This window comes from Ambystoma mexicanum, chromosome 8, assembly GCF_040938575.1.
Source record: "Ambystoma mexicanum isolate Mex_15411 chromosome 8, UKY_AmexF1_1, whole genome shotgun sequence".
NCBI lineage: Eukaryota > Metazoa > Chordata > Amphibia > Caudata > Ambystomatidae > Ambystoma > Ambystoma mexicanum.
This window is the reverse complement of record NC_090929.1, coordinates 774,607,381-774,625,681: the sequence shown is the minus strand read 5'-3', so window position 1 is coordinate 774,625,681 and position 18,301 is coordinate 774,607,381. Positions and strand designations below refer to the sequence as shown.

General features: G+C 44.6%; 1 protein-coding gene across 1 annotated transcript in view; it reads right to left on the bottom strand.

Annotated features, from left to right (window-relative positions):
* The window catches only part of LOC138472433 (uncharacterized), a 927,133-nt gene that overhangs the window by 152,525 nt on the left and 756,307 nt on the right, over positions 1-18,301 (bottom strand). The window lies entirely within an intron of this gene.

Sequence of the window (18,301 nt, the reverse complement as noted above, 5' to 3'; positions counted from 1 at the left end):
ATTCAGATGGCCATCATATTGCCGTCTATTCATGTACGGCTTTCTTAATGGAAATCTTACTTCCAGGCTTCTCTTTGGTATAGGTATTGTTACTGGCAATGCACATGTTTCACATTCTGGCTCCAAACATATAGGCAACATGGGGAGGAGCTTTGGGTGGGGGTACTTGGCTTCACCTCTACAAGACAGATCCGAAAGCTCCTAAATGTTTTCAAATCCAAATACAATGTTGAAACAAGCCTTGGCAATGACAATAATTTGGCCCTTTGTGGATGCATGGGAAAGTCACTTGTCAGGCACTGCCATAGTGGCATTAACTGCCATTAATCGCAGCAGGTGCAAAATGGTGTGACTACCTAATAGCAGTACCTGGCAAATGCCTAATACATATGCACAAGCCAAATCTATTGGCTTTGCCAATGCGTGTTAAACATTTGCGTCAAGCAGCATTTATTGTACTTCTCTTTCATCAATTGAAGATTTTACATTCTCTCAAAAGATGGTACCTTCTTGTGGCATACAGAGAGTAAATTGGTTGGATTCATGGAACACTAGGAATCAAATTGTGAGTTATCCCAGCATGTATCTATGCTCCATCCACCCTCAATTTCAAAGTTTTACAAGTTAATACGTCGACTTTTGCAGAATCCAAGATAGTCAAAGTGCTATGGATATAAAGGTTTTATATTTTTCATTTATACATAATTTCCTTTTGTAATAACAGAATCGAATGGCAAATTTTAAGTTACCATCGCTTGACAAATTGCTATTAAAGTATTTCATTGTATTCCTGTGTCATCTTTTTATTCCTCAACTCGTCTATGATATTATAGAACAAGTCTAAAGTAAATAATTGACGATGAAAAAGCTAATCAGGTGGCATAGGGGTGATTGTCTGGAGCCAAGCAGGAATTCTAACATTATTTGAAAGTAGCAATAGCTCTATTGTACTCGGACAAAAACACTGTACACGAAAGATCTCAAAAATGATACCCTCTGGCAATATGTTCCACCACCACATTCATTACCATGGCAATAATAAAACTGTCAATTAAGCATAACATTTGTATATGATTATCTAGTTGATATTTCGATTACAAACATTACATACTCAGCCTTTCATTGCAGACATGCTGTAGAAATTCCTTTGCAACTTACATCAGGTACTGACACAATTGGTATGCTGATTTTGCTCCCCATAGCCATCTTTAACCCACACCGTTCTTATTCTGGCTGTATCAAAGCCATGGGGCCACGCACTGATCATGTCACATTATATGAACATGTGTACCTATCCTCACACCCTCCCACCAACCAAGGTCAGTGCTGCTATTCTCTAGTGTGGTCAACGTGTGGCAGCAGTGCTCCAGATAAGATTTGGAAGTGGGAGTGGGAGTATTTTACTCCCTACGTTAAAGTTGGGAGTAAAATTATTTTTTAGGGAGTAAAAATGCGCATCCAGTTCCCAAATGGAGTATTTTTCAAGCGAGTAACATTTTTTTTAACTGGACAACATAAACATTTTTGTAATAATTATTTCTTTTCACCTAGTTATTCATGCACATTAAAAGCTGCATCTTAAGTTCTTCCTATCAGGCAGTTATAATAGTAGTTTCTTCCTGTGGTACTCTGTTTACTACTGGTCCAAACAGATCTAAGTAGCTCTGTGGGTGAAAGCTGGGGCACAAGGCTCTAAATGGCTGTTTCCTATTTTTTGTCGGCAGTATTCTTAATCCCCATTTTTAGTTTTTGGAGTATTTGCCTATTTATATGGAGTAAAAATGGTCAATACATGCCTTATTTGTAGGGCTGTATGCTGGGTGCTGGTCTGTGCAAAGCAGTACGAAAATACATAAGAATCACAACATATATTTATTTATTTAACATTTATATAGCGCAGAAACCACTGACCCGAAGGCTTAAGGGCGCTGACAAACAGATGAGAGATGTGATTAAGCAGAATAGAAGGGTGAGATCAAGAAACAAGTACACCGCAGGTAGATTATTTAAACAAATGTGTCTTCAGACCTTTTCTAAATACACAAATGGAGTTTTCTGATCTCAATTTCAAAGGCAAATTGTTCCAGGCCACAGGAGCTGCAGAGAAAAAGGCACCAGCCTTGGTTTGCGATAGTTTACATACCGGAAGCATAAGATGATATTGGTTGTTGGATCTGAGATTATGTTTGCTCACTTTGGGTCGTAGTTCCTCAATGAGATAAGTAGGGCCTGAATGTTGCAAGCAGTTAAAAGAGATAGATAAGAGCCGAAATTGAATTCATAAGTAATACAGTAATTTCTGGTAGGTTGTTGGAGGGCACAATACTTGCAGCGAAACATCAGGTAATGAAAACTAATTTGGAAAAGTACAGGGAAGTGTAATGTATTCAATTCATCTACATGCGCAAGGTTTTGGATCCTACACTTCAAAGCAAAGTTTGTTGTCTTGTCAATCATACAGACTTTTATTTGGCATAAAACTAAGTACAAAATACATTGTTAAAAAAGAAAAAACAGGATGTGATCAAATACATACTATACAAAAGGGTAATGCTGCCGATTATTCTAAAATACAATTGACAATTAAGTACCTTCGGTACAACAGCTCATTTAAGAATTGCATGCAACCAAAGTAGATATATACAACAACCTTGATGTCAGGTGTACTAAAAGTCAGATAGTAAAAATCAATTCCACTTTTGAACACCTGCATCAAAAAGGAAACAAGTAGACAATTAGGGGTGGCGGTATAGAGGGTAAGCAGCTTCAGAGAATGGCCGAAAGTTACTCCCACAACCCCCTGTAATTACACTCCAACCTTCAGGGGAATAGGATCATTCTTGAGGGGAGAGCATTGCTCGCAGCCCCACTGAAATTAAGGGTGGCGGTATAGAGGGTTTGGGGGGAGAGCATTGCTCGAAGCCCCACTGACATTGACTGTATGCAATACGTCCTACCCTAATCCTGTAATAGCTTAAATTGCCTGAGTAGGAGTATCCTCGTCCTTTGTCAATTTTAGGGTGGACATTTCATTCTTTGTAACTATGCCCTGTGGGTGTAACGTGCCGTTGCAAAAACAACATTGCGCGGCATAGACTGTCTTAAAAATTGCATTGCTTCATCTGTCTGGCAAATTCCATCATCCCCTCAAAACGGGTTTCAGAAAAGAGCATCTTAGGTTTAATGTCATGGGGCAGATTAGCAGGTGATGTATTATAGTTTCTCTTGCTGCCCCACATATAGGGCACGCCCCCGACCCTGCGTCAGACCATGATTGTGTAAAAGATGCTATTTGCCGTCAGTTGTGTTGCAAAATCTCATTGAGCATCAACATGGAGTATCATTCAAAATGTTTGCACAATTAAAAACACTACTATCTGTACCAGGACAATAAAGCACCTTGACACTCAAAAGAAGGTTTGAAATCTTGCACGTGGCGATTTTACCGTTGTATGTGTGATTCCCATAATAGTTTCAATGAAAGCACTGATATCTGATGAATCCAATATCTGACATTCCTGCAAGTTCTATCCCTTTTAGTTTGTCACCAGTGTGCCATCCACCATTCAGATAAGCACAAAGATAATTTGCCAAAGCTAGATGCCTTTGAATATAATCTTCTTTTATTGGATAGTGCTTGTTTTTGACAAAGTATAGAAATGGAAAATGGTCCAGGATGTCCTAAAAATCTTAGCTCAGTGTGTTAATTTATTTATTCATGTACAATGTGATATTCACCCACATCACATACATGTCGGCAAACGTGTCTCAAGCTGTGTAAGAGCAGACAGTCAAAATAGACAAAAACAAATGAACAGGCCATCCCAGCCACCTCTGCATACCTGTTTCATAATCATGTTAAGAAAGAAGTGGACCCACCAGTGATGGACCCAATTCTCGTTTGCAACCATGGTGTCAAGGTGTGCTTGTACCGACCCTTGACTCCAAACTTACTTACCAGCAGGAGGCAGAAGCAGACATGGCCCGATGGGTTTAGCTGCCACCATACTCTGGAACGATCGCCACTGCACTCACTCGCAGAGCCTGCACAGAAATCCAATGCCGCCCTATGAGAATGAGGCTCATATTGAGTGCCGGATGAGTTGCCTACTTACCAGGCCAAACCTCCACTTCCATCTGCCTTCACTGAGAGGGGATCCGGACACACGGAGTGGAATGCTGGTTTTGTTGCACTGCCAGTTTTTCCGGATGGTCGGAATGCACTGAGAAAATGGTAGAGGCATAGCCACTTTTTCATAACTTCGGTTGCACATAGATGCCTCAGCAGGAAAAGTGAGGGCTAGGCTGACCAGGGAAAGCTACCAAATCAGAGGGAAGGGAGGGGCAAATAAATAAGGAAAAGGAAACAGGAAGTGTGGGATATTTGGGTCAGGTCAGTGGAGTTGGAGATGGAGGACCAAGAGGCCTGACAGCGGAAGGAAGGAGTGGTGGATTCTAGAGACATTGTATAGAAAGAGTATTTTTTTTGTGAGAACAGGTGTACTGCAGTGCAGTGTGAATGGGTGCACATAGTTTATTTTGTGATGCGAGTACATGGGAAGTGGTCATATATTTTAAGAGGGGTTTCCCTGACTCAAAACCAATATTTAACGATCTGTCAGAATGTCCATTAAAACAAACTCCACCGTTCTCTGTCATAACCTACTTCTAGCCCTCACACTACAACTAAAGGATAATCTAACAAAGTTCATTCTTCAGGTATATGCCTCTTCTCCTGATGCTCGAATAATGTTCAAAAGAATGTTCTTTTGCAACAAAAATTCAAGGGTGAAGGGCTCCCTTCCCCTGGCTTGCGTGTTTTATACAGCCTTTATACAATTTCTGCATCCAGGAGGATGGCTCCCTTCTCCTCAAGGTGTAAGAATTTTATGTGTGGTGGAAGATCCCCGCTAAAATCCCGTTTGAAGTACTCAAGCTCTTACCACTGTCCACCCATTCCTGCAGGCAGCATAGTAGACAGCTAGCAAATACTTTTATCGTTATATCAAAGAGAGAAAGCAGTCTATACTTTCAACAATCCCCTCTATCTTTCTTCTTATATACAGGTATAAGGAATGCCTTTTTCCATAATTCTGGGATAACACCCTCCCATGCAATCGTATTAAACAAGGCTAACTGTACAGTTGCCCATCTTTCTGGGTCACTTCTTCATACACTATTAGCAAGACATTCAAGTCCAGGTGCGTGTGACTTGTTTAGCGTCTTAATTTTTCTGAGCACCCACACCTGCTCGAAAGCACAATTTCCTTGATGGCAGATGGATGTTACCCATTTTTCCCCCCCAAAGGGAGACCCAACCTGTATTTACCTAGGATAAACATTTCACCAACTATTCTTGCTCATCAGATTAATCACCATTCCCATGTACTGTACCTTCCCCTCCCTCCACCCATGCACTTGGGCGATCTAAGTCACACCTGACCTAGTAGGGTCTTTGTCTCGGTCTTCCCTCTGTTTTGCCTCCCTTGCCCTGTTGCACTTTGCTAAACGTGTGTATAAGCGCATCACATTTGCCATGGCATACAATTACACATCATACGATAGCATACACACAATGCATTCATGACAGCAGGATGCCTGCCACTTACCGTGTACACTGCAAAGTTATTTTGTGTGCTCCACAGTACCCCACTTACTTCACACATTTCAAAAAATAATACTCAAAAGCAGTACAGCATACATATTACGAACTTCAAACAAATACATATAGATCATGCATATACCCAGGATGCATGCCCTTTACCTTGCACCCTTCCACCATAGCCTTCTGCACTTCTTTGTACAAAGTGACCTTATGCCATAGGGTTTGCGTACACACCAGAACCATGAACCTTATACAGCAGTGTCTTTCACTCCACAGTTTTGTTTCCATGGCTCCCATCCTGAAAATGGCTGGATGTGGCACGTGTAATCGTGAAAGTACAGTGTAATCCGCTGAGTTTTTGTGCTAGGGAGGTGATGTAAAACAGGGTCGGAGCTTGGGTCTGTAGTACTGTCTCAGAAAATGTATTTTTTGTATTTATTTTATTTTGTCCTGTTTTTGTTATGTACTTGCTTGCATACATTTTTTTTCTTAATCTCTTTTGATAAGTTTCTGTTTGCTTCTCCTGCTGACATGTACAGACTGAACGTCAACTCTTCTCTTACATTTCTACAGGATTCTCTGCAACGCTTCATGCCAATGGAGGTAAAAAAAATGCCATTTCCTTGGAATCACTGCAAATCTTGCTCGTTAATGCTGTCATAGTCGGTGCAGAACATCCCAGCAGTGCACATAAAGTCACACATGCTTCTGTGCTGGTCAGATAGCACAGCGAGTAGAGCGCTCGCTTTGACATCCGTGCAGAGCCTGCTGATGCAGGTTCGAATCCCGGCAGGGCCAAACTCAGCCTTTCATCCTTCCGAGGTCGATAAATGAGCACCACACACCGTGGGAAATAAGCAGCGCTCAGATACCTGAGGGTTCGTAGCACTAAATAAATGCACAAACAAACAAACATCCCGACCTCTGGCTGTGGACAAATTACACCCGCATGGTCCCATGCATCTCTTGGTGGTATGGATGAGAAAATCAACCTGGCAGTGGGAAAAATCTGCATCACTGCTGTCATCAACTACTTGAGATGACGGAGCAAATGTGCACACAACATATACCCCAAATGTAGTGCTCCATAATCCACGACCACAACATTCACGGTACCGACAAAGGTCACACATGTACAAAGGAGAACCATGGCACTGAAACCCCACTCATACACTGTGCCCCAAAAAGCCTCCACTCCTTCCAACTGAAAGTTAATATCAAAGTCTCTTTCCACAGCACACCTGTGCAGATCTTGCACAAAGCTATCACCCACGATCAACACTGGGCATCTGTGCATCCCTGCCAACCTCACTGCAGCAAGGTTTCGGGAAATATATCATTGCCCCTTAATGTGAAGCACACCCTCGACACCTGATTGGATAATCCCCACATTTCCATTTGCAAAGGCACCATGGTGAGAAGGGCAGAATGTAACACGTGTGCCTTCCCAGCTACAGCGAGGGCCACACCCCAGTAAAGCATAGCCACTCCTGCTTTCATTTCCACTATTCTTTTTGCAACACTCCTGCATTAGATAGTATTAAATAGTCACACACGCATGTAGCATTCACATCCAAGTCCTCCACATCGAACATTATCATGTCTGTACAGCACTGCAGACGTACCGTTACACACTCACAGTACAGGTCTTGTGTCATGTGAAAACACCTCTAGGTAACAGTTCTCCAAACCTATCCACGCTTTCAGCATCCACATTCACCCAGAACGGCACCCAGCACCATGAACTGCAGGTGGCAATATTTTGTTTCCTCCCAGCACTCCACCAACTGCAAAGATACAATACTTCAAAGTGCAGTCCAATAGTTAGTAATCTACGCAATGCACACTACCCTAGCACATACACTATGCAGGTGAACCCTATGCACTGGTACACACACTCCTTCTCACGACAGCACTCAGTGGACACACTGCAGAACTGTTCACTCCATAAGCCCCTGCCATGCACTGGAAAATGTACCATGTACTAACAATGAGCACACCCATGGAATCAACAATGCATGCACAACTCACAAACCACACATGAAACGCAAACTCTGAAGAGTAGTTGAAAGCAACCCACATAGCTGTTCCTGTAAGGCTTCCAGCCATGCATCCAAGACGCTAGGGCCAGACCACACACAGCACCCCCTAGTGCACCCCATGTTGTACTCCTCATGTCATGTGAAATGCACTCCCCATCTGCAATTGCGCCTGCCAACTTTCACCCTGGCCACATCTTTGCATGCATGGCGCCATGCAATTGTGTTGTCTGTGCTGAACGGTATGTGAGTGGCTGTGTACATTGTCCATATTGCAACTTTCTGATGCTGGTGACTTACTTTCATGGGGCAATGTGTTCAAACACTTTCTTAAGCAAGGGTCTTATAAGGGCCTATACATAGCAAACACAACTGGTGACATGTGGCTCCCGAATGTGCAACATGGGCAGTGATGAACACCATATGCTAATGTACGCATAGCAGCTCACTTCTGCTGTTCTACCAAGTGTACAATGTCCTCCGCAACCATTGTGTGCTACTCACCAACTTCAAATGCATGCAGAGAGACAAGGAGATCGCTGCATTATGTTGCGGTGGCTGTAATGAAGGCCTAGGCTGTTGGGTGCATGGCCTACGGCCTTCGGCCATGCACCCAACCATCTAGGCCTTGGCCACACTCACCACAACATAACAGAGCCATGCAAGCAACCATGTAGGCATGTGCCAGAAATCACAAAGGCAATATACACATCAGCACTTCCACCCAACCGCCGCACCATAAAGCAGGGAGGCAAGGACACGTGTTCCACTTACCGTAATGCAGAAAAATATTGCTGTGTTTGGCACCGCTGCCCACTTCCAATCACAAAGCATTATAAGCATGCCAACCAAACAAGACAATCTTCACAACATTGGGCCTGCTCCCAACACTCTAGTACGTGCATAGAACCAACGGTGCGTAGTGCACTGAAACACATGCTAATCTGCGCAATGCACATTACGCAAGCACATATAAGAACCAGTTGCACCGTGACCTCTTCCATATGTACACTATTCCATTAGTGCACCCAGTGGACACACTGCACAACTGGTCACTGGAGCATCTCGACCCATACAACGACAATTGTAGGTTGTTCTACCAATCACCACACCCATGCAACCAACATTGTGTGCACTGCAGCCAAACCACACACAAAAAGCAACAATGTGGCACCTACTTTCAACCAGTGGACATACCTTTTCAACAAATGCGCATACTTTTCTGTGCTAGGGCTGCAGCCATGCATTGATGGGGCTACGGACTTACCTCACACAGCACACCATAGTACACACTATGTTTAAATCCTCATGTCTCGTGGAATGCACTCCCCTTCTGCAAATGTGCCTGCCACCACTCATCACAGAAAGTCATCGCTGCTGCAGCTGGCATGCTATAATGAAGGCTGCCTGCAATGACCACACAAGATTGTTGCCTGTAGAGGTATCCTTGCATTGGCGGAGCATGCATGGATAGCGCTGGCACACCACTGTCTTCTTCTAATGAGATATATCACATGAAGAACTTCTCACTCCGGCACCCTTTCCATCCCTTCTTCCCACCACCAGATGCTGTACACTATGTTTTTCAGGCCCTTTCGACACTGCATCGTCCTCCGATAAAACATGCCTCCGTCATGGAACACTTTTGACACACATCCCGTCACTGCACAATGCGTTGCAATCAAAATTTTTACCGCGTGGAGTACAGGGAAATGGGATGCCGGAGCAGAGCCACATATGACTAATTTTAGTGCACACACTGCTACGTACAAGAGACCCAGCCATGCACACAATGGCTTAGAGCCTTGCCACACACACCACAACACTATCCGCAGCCAACCACCGGCCACGTCAAAAGTTCTCAGACAGCACGCCGTTCTGCAAGCCAATGACACTTCTGTCCATGGAGCGAACAGGGAAATGGGTCGGCGTAGCGGACCCAGATATCACTAATTTTTAGAGATGTACATTTCAGTTAGTACTGATTGGATTCTGCTGCTGCAAATTTGGTGCAAATCCGTCCAGCTGTTCAGGATGTAGCCGTGCGCAAAGTTTTTGCCCATTCAGTCTATGGAGAAAAAAAAATGTTTGGGACCCCCCCTATAACTTTGCCACACCCTGCACGAAACCTCACCCAACCTGGCAAAAACATGGCACGGTAGCAGCCGTGTTTTTATGGTTAAGTTGCTAAACTCATAGGAAGACCACTTTTTTGGCAGCTTATATCTTCCCTCCCCCTGGAGGAATAGTCACCAAACTTTGCAAAAAAAGTATATGGCCGGGTCTGAATTTTTTCACCAAGTTGGGCGAGGTTTTGTGCAGGGCTAAGTTATAGGGTGTCCCTATTTTTTTTCCATAGACTGAATGGGCAAAAACTATGCGCACGGCTACAGCCCGAACGGCTGGACGGATTTGCACCAAATTTGCAGCAGGAGCAGGGTCTTGGGTCAGAAAGCGTGCCTTTGTGTGTTTGGTGGGCATCTGATCAGTACTTTTGTTGAAAACAACTGAAATGTACGTCTCTACAAATTTGTGATATCTGGGTCCGCTCTGCGGACCCATTTCCCTGTTCGCTCCATGGACAGAAGTGCCATTGGCTTGCGCAACGGCTTGCTGTTAGAGAACTTTGGACGCAGCCGGTGGTTGGCTGGAGAGAAGCGTGCTTTGAGTCAAAAAATGTTGACTAACGCCGTCATGGTATATCGGAGGACAGTGCGCCGGCAGAAGGGTCTAGAAAATATACTGTACGCCATGTGTTGGTAGCAATAAGGGAGGGAAAGGGCAAGAAGTGGGTCATGTGATGTATGTAAATAGGTGGAAGAAGCCAGAGGAGTGCCTGCAGTATTCCTGCGTATTCACGGGTACCTAGACAGGCGACTACTTTGTGTGGTGATTGTAGGCAGCTGTTGTAATGGCTTGATAGCTTGTGCCACGACCTGTTTGCGGCAACTTCTTTCCATGGTGAGTGGTGGCAGGTGCATTTCAGAAGGGGAGTGAATTGCACATGACATAGGTTTGGTGGGAGCATGGGTGGCTGTGCTCTGCAGGGGGATTGCGTTAGTTGGGCACATGGTGGCATGCATGGGTGCATGAAGTAGCAGTGGGTCTGTTGAAGGATTATACTATTGGGGGCATGGCCGAAGGCCATATGCCATGGGCATGCACTCAAGAGTCTAGGGCTTCAGCACAGCCATCGCTGCAATGCATGTCTGAATCTGCATCCAGTTGAGACAGTGCTTGCATAGTGTGGTGTGTGCAGATTGGTTGGAGTAGGGCCAATGTTGTGAACAGTATGTGGGTAGGTTGGCAGTGACACAGTACTTTGTGAATGCAAGTGGGTATGACCATAGTATGTCAATGAACGTGCACAGGGGTGCAGGAGACAGTGTTTTCTTTCTACATTGTGGTAACTGTTGCAATTTCTTGCTGCATAGCTCCATGGCGGTGCGCAGGTTGGGTAGGAGTGCTGGTGGCAGTGGTGTGTATGTGGATTGTCGTTGTTGGTGACATGGTGATATGCATGGTGGCATTATGTTGTGGTGAGTGTGTTGAAGGCCTAGACTATTGGGTGCATGGCCGTAGGCCATGCACTCAAGAGCCTAGGGCTTGAGCACACCCACAGCAGTAATGCATTTTTGACTCTGCATCAGTTGGAGGGTGGTGACTTGTACAGAATGGTTGTGGAGCACATATTAGACGAAATAGAGCAGCAGAAGTGAGCTGCCATGCGTGTATGTTTGGTTTCGCAGGTGAGGCCACTGTTAGAACATGGTCAAGTTTTTCATGTGTGGTTGGAGATGGTGCAGTGAAAGTCATGCAGTGTGGGCACTGGGTGCAGTGTTTGTGTACTGCCATTATGGAAGAGGGTATGGGTGAAGTGCAGCTTATATGTGCTTGGATAGTGTGCTGTGTGCAGATTGCTTGGAGTAGTGGCAATGTTGTAAACATTTTGTGGTTAGGTTGGCAGTGATACAATACTTTCTGAGTAGAAGTGGGTAAGACCATAGTATGTGAATGAAAGGGCGTAGGGGTGCCGGAGACAGTGTAATGTTTGTAGATGATGGTAACTGTTGCATTTTATGCTGTATAGCTCCTTTGCGGTGCAGAGGTTGGGTAGGAGTGCTGGTGCCAGTGGTGCGTATGTGCATAGTGGTAGTTGGTGACATGCTGACATGCATGGTTGCATTACAGTGCGGGAAATGTGTGCAAGGAGCACACCCACTGCAGCAATGCAGGTTTGACAGTGCATCAGGCACAGGGTGGTGATCTTTGGAGAATGGGCGTGGAGCACATTGTAGACGTGCTACAGCAGCCCAACTGAGTTGAAAAGCCTGTCTTGTGCGTTCCATGGTTGTGGTGATAGTTGCAACATGCTACAGTATTTGGTGTATGGCAGGAGATGGTGCAGTGAGAAGTTGTGCAGTGTGGCCACAGGGTGCAGTGTTTATATAATGTGAGTATGGAAGAAGGTATGGTTGAAGTGCAGCTTATAGGCACAGGGTGGTGATCTTTGGAGAAGGGGTGTGGAGCACATTGTAGACGTGCTACAGCAGCACAACTGAGTTGAAAAGCGTGTCTTGTGCATTCCATGTTTGTGGTGATAGTTGCAACATGGTACAGTATTTGGTGTATGGCAGGAGATGGTGCAGTGAGAAGTTGTGCAGTGTGGCCACAGGGTGCAGTGTTTATATAATGTGAGTATGGGAGAGGGTATGGTTGAAGTGCAGCTTATATGTGCTTGGTTACTCTGCTGTGTGGAGATGTATTGAAGTAGACCCAATGTTGTGAAGATGTTGTGCTTAGGTTGCCAGTGACACAATACTTTGTGAATGGCAGTGGGTAGGGGTGGTGCAGTCTGTGGTATGTTTGTGGATTCTGCAAATCGTGACACTTTTTCGTGAATGGGTGTTTCCTGGTGTGGGTAGAAGTGCTGCTACGTATGTTACGTTTGTGCATAATGTTAGCTGCCCACATGGTTGCATGCATGGATCCATAGTGTTTTGATGGGTGTGGGCAAGGGCTGCACTTTTGTGTTAATGGCCAAAGGTGTGCTGGCTGCGCTTCAGGAGGTTTCTGGTGGAGGGGCTTTGGAATGAAATGGAATGTGCACTGAGAGTGTTTAACAGTAAATATGGAGTGGTGTACAGAAATGATAGTGTGCAATGCATAGGCTTTGTATGTGATTGCTGCATGCGTGTTTGAAAATTTGACAGCACCCAATGAGGGAGTGCAAAAATTCCAGTGCGGAGGGAAGAAGTATTGTGTCTTCTTTACTGGGCCGTGGCCCTCACTGTAGATGGGAAAGCGCACGTGCCACATCCTGAAATTATGAGCATGGTGGCCATGGAAATGGAATTGTGGGAAACAGGCAATTAGGTGTTTAGGGTGTGGTTGACCGGAAGGGTCGGTACCATTTCTTCTCAATACTGTGTCGTGAGGTTGGTTGAGATGGAGAGACGCACAGTGCTTATCGTCGGTGATACCTTTGTGCGCCATCTGCACTGGTGTTGTGTGCAAAGAGGCGTTGCTGTTAATTTTGGGTCGGAAGGAGTGGACGCCTTCTGGGGCTGTCGGGGAGACTGCAGTTTTGGTGGGATGGTCCGCCTTTGCAGATATGTGGCCTACGACATGAACGTAGACTTTGTCGTGGTGCACTATGGAAATCTACATTTGGGTTACATGTCGTGTGGATGCTTAATCTGTCACCTGAAGTGGTTGCTGAACGCAGTGATGCAGATTTTTCCTACTGCCAAGGTCGTTTTCTCATGCATAACACCAAGTGGAGTATGGGCCCATGCCGGTGTAATTTGTCCCCAGCGAGATGTCATAAGGTGTGTTATAAACAGAAGCATGTGTGAATTTATGCAGACTGTTGGCATGTTCTCCACCCACTATGAGATCATGAGGTTGCAAAATATGCAGTGGTTCCGTAGAAATGGGAATTATTTGAGCGCCATTGGCAATGCTGTTTTCTTTTACACTGTGCTAGAAGCTTTGATCAGAATGTGGTAGAAATGTGAGCAGATGCAAACAGAAACACATATAAAGAGAAAAAAACAAAAAAAGTTACTCGCACACACGTAAAAAAAAAAAACACTTTATACATCTACGGTGGAAGTCCCAACCCCTACCCAGCATGATATTGCTCCCCGCCACCCCCCCCTCACTATCACGAAAAGGTAGCGGATTCCACCATACTTTCAGGATTACACTTGCCACAATCTGTGCTTCTCATCATACTGGTCAATGGAAATGGGACTGTGGGGATTGTCCAATCAGGTGCTCAGGGTGTGCGTCACAGGAAAGGGTGGAAATATATTTTCCCATTACTCTGTGTACTGACAGTAGCAGGCAGAGATGGAGAGACGCACTGTCTTGATAGTAGGTGATGCCTTTGTGGAAAATCTGTTGCAGTATACCGAAAAAGGCTTTCAGGGCAATTTTTATTCTGAGGGATTGGAGGCTTTGTGATGCTGTGGCGATGTGTGCAGCTTCAGCGCTGTGCTTGAATTATGTCGACGAGTAGCCACTTTAGCTACTGTGCATAGTGTGGTTGTGCATTATGGAGCGTTGCATTTGTGTTCCATGCCTTGTTCCCGTCTGTACCGTCAACTCAAGAAGGTGATGAAAGTAGTGAAGCGTATTTTTCCCACTGCCAAGGTGCTTTTCTCATGAATACCACCAAGATTACTATGCACTTATTCCAATGATTGCTGTCGCCAGCTAAAGGTCGGAAGGGGTCTCATCAAAAGAATCATGTATACTTATTTTGCCAGTTCGTGGGATGTTCTTCTGCAACACTGACCCCCTAAGTTGTAGAAATGCAGAGTTGTTCCAAGCAAATGGCATTTTGTTGTCGTCCATTGGTAATGCACTTCTATTTTCTCGTCTACAGGATGTGCTGAAGAGTTTACTGTAATAATATGAGCACAAAAAAATACAAAATCAAATAAAAACCGAAAAAAGGTGTTTCTCCAGAAGCATCTACAAAAAAAAGCTCTTTTCAGACCTGGGTTGCCACGGGTTACCACGCCCGCACACAGCACAAAAGCCACATCCGGGATTTACAGGATGGCAGTAATGGAAATGGGACAGTGGGGGCATAGGGATTACGCAATAACATTTCTGGGCGTGGTGTGTACGCAGAGGACTGTTGTACAGAACTGATACTGTTACATGGGGAGCTCTTCAATGTTATTGGTGGATGCATGTGGAACTTTTTAACAGTACGCAATGATGGCGTGCTGGAAAGAAGACAGTAGAAAGGGAAGAAGGAATGTTTCTGCTTTATTGGGGCACGGCCTCGCAGTCCTTGGGGAAATGCACATGCACATAGTCCCGGTTTCAGCTTGCTACCCATGACATTGGGACAGTGGGGACTATCACACCTGCGGGTGTGGGTCACAGGAAGGGCCGTTCTTAATTGTTTACATTACTGTGCATACTGAGCTGGACTGACATGGTTGCAATTACTTGCAAACACAATGTAGCACATCCCATTTGGTCCAACATCACTTACACGCCAAACCTATGTGGCCTGCTAATGTGTTCTGAAAAGCTGCAAACAGATTGCAGAGCAGCTCTGGGGTGTGGCCTTTTGTAGGGCTGCTGTGGAGAACTTGCACCCAGAAAACAGGCCTACATTGTTCAAAAACCGACATGCATGCACAACGGCCCATTGTGGTGTGTTTGTAAGCGTGTACTTTCTGAAAAACACTCCCTAGATTCCTCAACACTGTACTTTGCCGCTGTCCATGGGTCTAGATCGTGTCACTGAAATAAGGGCCCATGCGCAGCGTGGGTGCGGTCGCATGGTGACGTCGCCACTGCTCTGCTTTCAAACTGCTGTCCGCAGGACGCGTTTTGGGCAGAATATGTTGTGCGAATGTGCATACCGTTGCCACTTCTATACTGAATAATAGGGCACCATACATGTGCCAAGCATTTCGGGAGATGCTGGCTGTTTATAGGGTATAGCAGGGGGGATGTTTATCTCTATAAGTACCTGTAGGCTGTGGGTGGGCTCCGCGACCTAATTAACGTTCGTTCACATATGCTGCACAGTGGCATTGTTATCAGGACACAGAGGAACAGATACACATGCGTGTACTTGCACAACGACCAAATGTCCCCCCCACACGTCATCGTAGGTGGAGGACAACTTGAGGACATGCAGAGCGTGCTGGCGTTGTACGCATGCCCCCATTGTCATTGTGGATAGGCCAGGCAACTGCGGTAACCGTAGGACACCTACCTTTTCCTTAATTGCACTCATTCCAACGAGGACTGTGTGCTGCTGAGTGAGAACAGCATTTTAACAAAAAAAATATTACATATACATGCAACAACCTTTCACTTATTAACGTTTACTTGTACACATTCATACACACCATTAGGAAAGGGAACGGGTAGCATAAGTGGATACTTACTGTGGGGAATTGGGGATTTCCTCAAATTGGTTGTGAGGGGAGAAAGACATTGAGGTATCACCTTAACGTCTCCCATCACACAGATTTTGAGGGGATGACACCCTTTGACATGTAAACGTGCAGGTCTGCTAGAGCTGTTTCATTTTGTCAATAATACACCCTTGTATGCAAACTTTCAGCCAGCCCAATTGTTCACCAATTTTTCCACTTTGTCTTCCAGTCTGTCCTTTTTGCTATGCACAGAGTTTCTTTCCTTTGTTATGGCTGTGTGCTGTTGTGGAAGGGTTGTCACTTGTGCTGCCTTGCTTTCCTTTCCAATATGTTCTCTCACAGAAAAGAAAATGTGTTTGCTGTAGATATAGCAATATATATTACATAATGGGCCTCATAACGACCCAGGCGCTGGACCATGGTGCTATTAGCACCATTGTCCATGCCGGTCTCCGGCATGGTGGATGGCGGAATTACCGCCCCCATCACAAGGTTGGCGGGGGCGGTAATTCCCCATTCACCATTTGCCCTTCCCCATCCCCATTTTGCCCCATAGGGCATAATGGGGATGGGGAAGGCGCTAATTACGGCACTGTAAATTACGGTTGCCGTAATTAGCTCCAAGGTCCCTTAGCGGGTTGGATTTTAACGCCTGCAAAAAGCAGGCATTAAAGCCCCCAACCCGCTGAGGGATCTTGTAATCAGGAGCTAATGGTTTAACGGCGCCGACGCTCTTTACGGCGCCGTTAAACCATTAGCGCCAGGGTCGTAATGAGGCCCAATGTACGCTTCACAGTACTGTGCATACCAATGGGGTTAGTAGTGTAAGTCATTGCATCACAAGGGGAATTTTCTTCTAGCCACTCTAAGGTGCTTGCCATTGCTCCGTAATAAATGAGACATTATGCTCCTCTACTATTATTTACTGCAGCACCTATGCAGTTAGTAGACAAACTTCAGTGTGCTTACTACATTGTAGTGGCGTTCTGGTCTTGGTACTTTCCAGTCCGTACTCTCTGAAAACACGTTGTTAAAGGGACATTATGGTTAAGTTACGCTACTAAAAAACTATTGCCTTTACTGAAAACATTATGTTAAAGCAACGTTCTGGTTAGAGTGCCATACTAAAAACCTATGAAATTCAATAACAGAAAAAGTTGTTAAAGGGATGTTATGGTTAAGTTGCACTAGCAAAAACCTATGAGATTCAATGGAAAACATTGTTACAGAGACATTATGGTTACAGGTAAAACTGGAGAAAAAGAAATCGCCAGTTAGGGTAAGCTAAGCAACCATAACTCACGCCACCAGTGTGCACTGGAAGGACTAACACCCATGACATCGAAGATGCCATCACAAATCTCATTAATGACATCACTGGTGACATCACATGTGCATTTAGTTTTCATGGAAAGCCTCCACAAGGGATTGTTATTGTAATGGTGGCAGAAAACTATCAAAGATCATCATGAGATAAGTAGTTCATTGCGCAATGCATTGCTATACACACCATTGTATTACAGACTTCTATGCAGTACATGAACCAACTCATGTGGTCATGTGGCCATTGTCTGCACCATGCCCCATAGAAGTCTAATCTTGAAAATCTTCCCATGTTACATAGTGAAATCATGAATGCTTTCGTTTTACAGTTTTGGGTACTGTGAAACATGTAAGAAGTAGCTACCATTGCCTTAATAACTACATAATTGTACTACTGCACAGAAAACATAAAGACACCACAATGCATACAAATATGAGCATAAACAGGGAAATTACAGTAAGCAAAAAAGTATCAGTATTACCAGAAACTGTTCATAACATAACTGATTATCTTCATGCACAGAAATGATTGCTGTGTTTTAGGCTTTCTTCTTCCCCTATATGTATATGTATCATATGATGTGAGTGAACCCTGAGGAAAGTAGTGCAAGAACACATGAGAAGGGTGCCATACACAAAGATCGAACTTTTTGAATTGTTAGTGCCTGACTGTTAGTGAAGTAAAGCACCTGGCCTACTCATGTCAGTAAACAAAAAAAGAGGCAGCACACATGTGATGTCATCAGTGATGTCATCAATGACATTTGTGATGGCATCTTTGATGTCATGGGTGTTAGTCCTTGCAGTGCACACTGGTGGCGCAAGTTATAGTTTCTTAGCTTACCATACTGGCAAATTTTGTTTTTTTGGTTTTACCTGTAACAACGTTTTTCTATTGAATTTCATAGGTTTTA